Source organism: Populus euphratica, unplaced genomic scaffold (assembly GCF_000495115.2).
Source record: "Populus euphratica unplaced genomic scaffold, PopEup_1.0 scaffold887.1, whole genome shotgun sequence".
NCBI classification, from domain to species: Eukaryota; Viridiplantae; Streptophyta; class Magnoliopsida; order Malpighiales; family Salicaceae; genus Populus; species Populus euphratica.
Window position 1 is genome coordinate 16,463 of NW_011500755.1, and position 8,258 is coordinate 24,720.

The window sequence follows — 8,258 nt, forward strand, 5'->3', positions numbered from 1 at the left end:
ATCTAGAACTCAGAATTTGGTCTTTCATCAAATTGAATGTATCATCCGTGATAAGCAAATCTGGTCTTTCATCAAATTGAATGTATCATCCGTGATAAGCTGGATTTGATGAGGAACGTTCTACCAACAAATGAAAATAAAAGAATCCAACGAGCCTGGAGGGTTAATAACATAGTTTCTTCATTTGATATTTAGCTGGTTGTATTAGTTTCCCTAACGAATCAAGTTAGGTCTTGAGTTTTTAGTTCGGTGGCTAGCATGTAGCCATCTATTGTTTTACGTTTCTGTTCTCATTGTAAATCTGGGATATGCCCCCTATAATCTTTGTATCGTTTTCCTTTAATATATACGTCAACTTACCAAAAAAAAGTTATAAGACAGTAGATGAATATCACAAAGAGATGGAGATAGCAATGATTCGGGCCAATATTGTTGAGGATAAAGAAGCCATCGTGGCTAGGTTTCTTAATGGGTTGAATCGGGACATTGCCAATGTGGTTGAGCTACAGCAAAATGTGGAACTAGAGGACATGGTTCACATGGCTACGAAGGTGGAGAGACAACTTCAGAAGGGACATGCTCGACCAGCGTTTAATTCGGGCTTTTCATCATCTTGGAAGCCGAATCTAAAAACAGAGGGTACTATCCGGCCAAGATCCTTTGTTCCTTCTAGAACTGAACTACCAAAGGCTAAAGTTGATGTTCCTACTGATGCCAAAGGTAAATCTGAAACTCAACCTAAATGTACCCATGATGTTAAATGTTTCAGGTGTTAAGCACATGGCATTATGCTTCAAAGTTTCCAAACAAGAGAATCATGATGATTAGAGATAATGGTGATATGGAATCTGAAAGTGACACATCTGATTGTGAAGGCATGCCACCATTGAAGGATAGTGACGGGGATGAGTTAGCATTACTGATTGGAAAGTTCTTGGTTATAAGACGAACACTTCAGGTTTAGGTAAAGGAAGATGAAATTAATCAATAAAGGGAGAACATCTTACATATGCATTGTTGTGTACAAAGCAAAGTGTGTGGTTTAATTATAGATAGTGGAAGCTGTGTTAATGTTTGTAGTACCACCCTTGTTAGTAAACTGAATTTGTGTACTGTTAAGCATGCTAAACCATATAGATTGTAATGGCTGAATGATAGTGGTGAAGTAAAGGTGACTAAACAAGTTGTGGTTCCATTTTTGATTGGGGAATATATTGATGAAGTTCTGTGCGACGTGGTACCAATGCAAGCAAGTCACATCTTGTTGGGGAGACTATGACAATATGATAGGAAGACAATTCATGATGGGATTAAAAATAGGTATACCATTGTAAAAGGTGATGAGAATTGTGTGGAAAAACTAAAGAAACAACCCAATTTTTATGCTCGAGAGGGTGAGGTCAAATCTGCATTTTTCACTAACAAGCCAATGATTTTACTTGTGTACACAGAGGCTTACTTTAATACTAATGATCTTGATCATATTGTGCCTAGTGTTGCTATTGCTTTGTTGCAGGAGTTTGATGGTGTGTTCCCCGACAATACTCCTAGCGGATTACCACCATTGAGGGGGATAGAACATCAGATTGATTTCATACCCGGAGCTTCAATTCCTAACCGACCAGCCTATAGAAGCAATCCCGAGGAGACGATGGAGCTTCAAAGGCAAGTTGATGAGCTGATGGAAAAGGGATACATTCATGAGAGTATAAGCCCGTGTGTTTTACTCGTGCTACTTGTGCCTAAGAAGGATGAAACATGGAGGATGTGTGTTGATTGCCAAGCCATCAACAACATAATGGTAAAGTATAGACACCCTGCTGTTGAATACAAGAAGGACCAATTACGCAGAAGAAGTTGAGAAACATTATATTTATTCTCGTCTCTAACCCGAGTTTCAACCAAACCGAAAAGAGTCATCCTCTCTTGATGGATGAGCTGACGCAATGCTGAATGCTTTATGGGATCATTCAAACCAACCAAATGGAGATTTCTAAATAGCTTTGGGGAGAGAGAGAGATCTGGAGAGAGAGAGAAAGATTAGAAATCAAACTGTCGGAGCTAGATCTACTCCGTCCACCGTTGGATCATCCTCATTTCTTACTATGTTGTTCATTCCAGCCTTCTCGAAACATTGACCGAATGGATCTTCATTCCAATCAACGAGGTGGGAGATATTGATCTCGTAATATTTCTACTGTTCTGCATTTTTAGTTGCAGCAGAGTGAATTGGGTTTTGTTGAAGCTTGATCTTCTTTGTTCGCCGTTGGATCGTCACCATTTTTTAGTATGTTGTTCATCAGAATATACTCTATAGCTTGACCGCACGGATCATCATTCCAATCAATAATCTCGAAGATACTGGCCTCGTAATTCTGTAATTCTCTTCTCCCTTCATGAACAAATCTGAATCTTGTTGTTTCTGAGATTACATTGTTGTTGTTTCTGAGCTTAGGTTACGTCTTAGACTCAGTTTCTCTTCTTAGAATTTGGTATCTCTAGTATTTGTATGCTGCCATAATGTCCTTATGTTCTGCTGTGGATTCTGTTCCAATGGTTACCTCTAACAATGAACAACACAATGAAGTCAAGTCTGGACATATATAAAGATGAGAGCTACAAGATTTGTTGAACAGCCATGGGATGAGGATTTCTCAGTTTACTAATGTTAATCAAGCTGATTCTGAAGCTAGCATAGAGAAGAAACACTCTAATTCCCAAGCTTCTAATGTTGTTTCAGAAATGAATCATGTGTTGGGTTCTAAAGTTGATGAGTTGAAGGTAGGGTCTCAGCAACAAGACCAGCAAAATCATCGCCCCAAATTGAATTTTTTAAATGCTTTGAAGGGTTCTGATGTTGATAACAATGAGGGTACCAAGAACCTTGGTATTTCTCTAGTTCGTAATCTGCATTTTGCTCCCCCTGCTATGACTGATGGTCGTGTGACAGTAGCTCCTCCACTTGATGTGTTTGAGGATGGCTGCGAACTTTGGAAATCCACCCTAGTTGGTCATTTTGTGGGTCAGAAATTACCATATCCCGTTGTTAATTCTATTGCCAAAAGAATCTGGGGCTCCTACGGTCTATCAGAAGTTTTATCTTCGGATAATGGTTTCTTCCTATTCACTTTTGATTCTGTTGATCATGCCACTAATGTGCTGGAAAGAGCCCCATGGCACATGGCAAGCAGACCTTTGGTGCTTAAACGTTGGCAACCGAACATGCAATTTTTGAAAGGTGATTTGGTCAAAGTTCCGGTATGGGTTAGGCTGTATAATGTTCCTCTTGAGTATTGGACTATTAAGGGGTTGAGTTGTGTAGCGAGTGCTATTGGGGTTCCTCTTCATGCTGATCAGACTACATTGTTGCGTCAAAGGCTTAGCTACGCAAGAGTTTGTGTTGAGATTGATGCTACGAAGATGCTGGTTAAGGAATACGACCTTCGCTGTCCCAATGGATTATTCATAACAATTTCAGCTGATTACGAATGGATACCATCAAAGTGCAATAATTGTAATGTCTTTGGACACACGACAGCGATATGTGCTACTAATAACGGTGCAAATCTTACAATGGAGGCAGAGGGTAAGAGGAAACTAGGAGCTGCGAACTCTAAATCTGCGGATAAACAGCAGAATCAGTTTCAATGGCAGGTAGTTGCTAAACGAAATAAGGGTTCTGTGAGTGGTGAGAATGGCACTTTGGCATCTAAAGTGCGTAACTGTAATGAGAATGGTTGTTCGACATCTGGTACAAATATTTCTGATTGTAATATCAATGAGAAGGCTGCATCAGATGTGAGCAATGCTGATTGTTATGAAGATGAAAATCCTACATCTCCTCTTGTTTTGAAGAGTTCACAAGGAGACATGAAGCAGGAGCAGGGGGGTACAAGTACTGCTTCAGATCAAAGTTTAGCCATCTCCAATACATCTGATTGTGCGACGGTGAACCAGGTTCTTTTCGTTAATAGTCATGAGCTGAATGTAGATATTGACGCAATGGGAGGTGATACAGATGGGGAACGAACTGATAAGGAGTTGACGTCACCAATCCTGACAAGCCCACAAACTCTGAATTCCACCGAAAGGGAAACTGTTAATCAGTTGGCTATTAAGGCTAGAGACTCTCTAGAGAAAAAGAAAAAGGGTTCGAAAAACTCTTCAAAGAAGAATAAGAAATCTGTCTCCTCGCCTGGGGGCACGTCGAGGTAATCTTTGTGTTGCTGTTTGTACTCCTCTCTATTTTCTTATGATTATTGGATGTTGGAATGTAAGAGGTTTGAATGATCCCATAAAGCATTCAGCATTGCGTCAGCTCATCCATCAAGAGAGGATGACTCTTTTCGGTTTGGTTGAAACTCGGGTTAGAGACGAGAATAAATATAATGTTTCTCAACTTCTTCTGCGTAATTGGTCCTTCTTGTATAATTATGATTTCTCTTGTCGTGGTCGTATTTGGGTTTGTTGGAATGCTGATGTGGTGAAGGTTGATGTCCTCGGAATGTCAGACCAGGCTATTCATGTTTCTGTCACTATATTAGCTACCAATATCTGTTTCAATGCTTCAATTATATACGGAGACAATAACGCTTCCTTACGTGAGGCATTATGGTCTGATATAGTGAGTCGTAGTGATGGATGGGAGTCCAGCCCATGGATTCTTATGGGCGACTTTAATGCTATCCGCTACCAATCAGACAGGTTAGGAGGGTCTACTTCGTGGGCTGGTCATATGGACAGATTGGAAACATGTATTCAAGAAGCGAAAGTGGATGATCTTCGATATTCAGGCCTGCATTATACTTGGTCGAACCAATGTCCTGAGAATCTGATTATGCGGAAACTAGATAGAGTGCTTGTCAATGAGAAATGGAATCTGAACTTCCCCTTTTCAGAAGCGAGATTTTTGCCATCGGGTATGTCAGACCATTCTCCTATGGTGGTAAAGGTTACTGGTGATTATCAGAATATAAAGAAACCATTCAGATTCTTTGATATGTGGATGGACCATGACGAGTTCATGCCCTTGGTGAGGAAAGTATGGGAACACAATTCAGGGGGTTGTCCAATGTATCAGCTGTGTTGCAAGCTAAGAAAACTAAAACGGGAATTGAAACTTTTCAATATGACTCACTTCTCCAACATTTCAGATAGAGTCAAAGATGCGAAAGATGAAATGGATAAGGCTCAACAGGCTCTCCATACAGCACATGGGAATCCAACTTTGTGCATGCGAGAAAGGGATGCTGTACGTAACTACGCTTCTATCGTCAAGGCCGAAGAGAGTTTTTTCAAACAAAAGTCAAGGATACAGTGGCTTAGCTTGGGGGATCAGAATACTGGCTACTTTCACAAATCAGTAAATGGAAGACAGCATAGAAATAAACTTCTTTCACTTACAAAGGAGGATGGAGAGGTTGTCGAAGGACATGAGGCAGTTAAATCAGAAGTCATTGCGTACTTCCAGCGTGTGTTAAGAGTGGAACAGATGCCTAGGGTTCTGAATGAGGAAGAGATGGAATCGGCAATTAACTTGAAACTGTCTTCAACGCAACAACATGTATTAGCACAAGATGTAACAAGGGAGGAGATTAAGCATGCTATGTTTAGTTTGAAGAACAACAAAGCCCCTGGTCCGGATGGATTTAACGCAGGTTTCTTCAAAAGAATGTGGCACATAGTTGGGGAGGATGTAATCAATGCTGTTAGCTCCTTCTTTCAGACTCGGAGAATGCTTAAAGAAATGAATGCTACATCAATTTCCCTTATTCCTAAAGTTGCCAATCCTACGAGGTTGACAGATTTTCGTCCTATATCTTGCTGCAATACCGTGTACAAATGCATCGCTAAGATTCTAGCTGGGAGAATCACAGCTGTTTTGCCATCCTTAGTAGGTCCGTATCAGACTGCTTTTATCTCTGGACGGAGAATCAGCGACAACATTCTTTTGTCTCAGGAACTAATGAAAGGCTATCATAAATCTACGGGACCTGCCCGTTGTGCTATGAAAGTAGATCTGATGAAGGCTTATGACTCGGTTCGGTGGGATTTCGTTGACGCTATGTTAAGAAAAATGGGATTCCCTAGAACAGTCATTGATTGGATTATGGTTTGTGTTACATCATGTCAATTCTCTATCAACGTCAATGGTGAGCTTGCAGGTTATTTTCAAGGGGGGAGAGGGCTTCGACAAGGGGATCCACTTTCTCCATATTTGTTTGTCCTATGTATGGAAATCCTTTCGGGGCTATTCTGCAAGATGAGTGCCAACCAAAACTTCAAGTTCCACTGGAGATGCAAGAAGGACAACATTTCTCATCTTTGTTTTGCTGACGACTTGATGATTTTTAGCAAAGGAGATGTAAACTCAATTCGTATGATCAAAACTGTGCTCACAAAGTTTCAAGATCTATCAGGTCTGTATCCAAATCCAAATAAAAGTGACATCTTCTTAAGCGGTGTGTTAAATGCTGAGAGGGAAGAGATTATTCATGTTCTTGGGTTTGCAGAGGGGGAGCTCCCTATGAAATATTTGGGAGTGCCTCTTATCTCGTCCAGACTAAAGGCTGTTTATTGTAAGGGTCTCGTGGATCGAATCACCTCTAAAGTTCGACATTGGACTTGTAGAACACTCTCGTATGCAGGACGAGTACAACTGATTAATTCAGTTTTATTTTCCATCCAAGTCTATTGGGCATCTCTCTTCCTCTTACCTGGGCAAGTCATAAAAAGTGTGGAGCAAATTATGAGATCCTTTCTTTGGTCAGGTTCAGATATGAGAACTACTGGGGCTAAAGTGGCTTGGGATCAGGTATGTCTTCCAAAAAAGGAGGGGGGGCTAGGAATAAAGAGGATAACAGAATGGAACAAGATTGCTTTGTTGAAACACATTTGGAACCTGTGCAATGACTCAGATGGCTCAATCTGGTCTACTTGGATCAGATGTAATCTGTTGCGAGGTAGGAATTTCTGGACAATCAAGACGCCACAGAATTGCTCTTGGGCATGGAGAAAGATTCTAAAGCTCAGATCCTTAGCATGGCCGAAGATGAAGTACATCATAGGGGATGGCAGGACAACTTCTCTATGGTTTGACAATTGGCATCCTCACAGCCCGCTCGCAGATTCTTACGGCGACAGATTCATCTATGATTCAGGTATGGAAAAGAACGCGAAGGTGAATATGCTGATTCATAACTCAGAATGGAAAATTCCTACCACTCACGCTATTGGATGGCACCCCATTGTAGAAGCTATTCCTTCCAATTCTAATCCTATGATAGGGCAAAATGATGAGATTGTTTGGCTGGATTCACCAAATCACAGATTCTCGATCAAAATAGCTTGGGAACAACTAAGATTTCATCATACGATGGTCGAATGGCATGACATTGTGTGGTTCAAGAATGCTGTTCCAAGACATTCGTTTCTTCTATGGGTGGCTGTCCAACAGAAACTCACAACTCAAGATAGACTTCATCGATTTGGTATACATGGTCCCAATAGATGCTCACTCTGTCTCCGCAACTACGAAGATCACAACCACTTGTTCTTTGAATGCTCCTATACTAAAGCGATCTGGTGGGATGTTTGTGACAGATGCAACATTCCAAGAATGACAAAAGGATGGGATGAATGGATTCGATGGGCCACTGTCACTTGGCATGGCAAAAGTTTTGTCAATTTTTCTCGTAAACTCAGTTTTGCAGCTACAGTGTATCATATCTGGCAAGAAAGGAATGCAAGGACCTTTGCTGGAATATCTAGAACTCAGAATTTGGTCTTTCATCAAATTGAATGTATCATCCGTGATAAGCTTGTACCATCAAATTAGAATGAAAGAAGGTGATGAATGGAAAACAACATTTAAGACTAAGATTGGTTTGTATAAATGGTTAGTAATGCCGTTTGGACTTACAAATGCACCTGGTACATTTATGCGTTTAATGAATCTTGTGTTGCGTGCATTCATAGGTAAGTTTGTGGTTGTGTATTTTGATGACATTCTGATCTATAGCAAGAACTTAACTGAGCATCTTGATCATTTGCGTAATGTACTTAGTGTGTTGCGTAGTGAGAAATTGTATGCTAATCTTAAAAAGTGTGCCTTTTGCATGGAGATAATTATGTTTCTTGGCTATGTTGTAACTACACAGGGTATTGAGAAGGATGAGGAGAAAGTTAAGGGCCATCCAGGATTAGCCTACACCCAAATCGGTAAGTGAGGTAAGGAGTTTTCATGGGTTAGCTAGTTT

General features: G+C 40.6%; 1 pseudogene; it reads left to right on the forward strand.

Moving 5' to 3' along the window:
- The first annotated feature begins 401 nt into the window (after positions 1 to 401).
- LOC105116273 (uncharacterized) overlaps positions 402 to 8,258 on the forward strand; it is a 10,902-nt pseudogene continuing 3,045 nt past the window's right edge.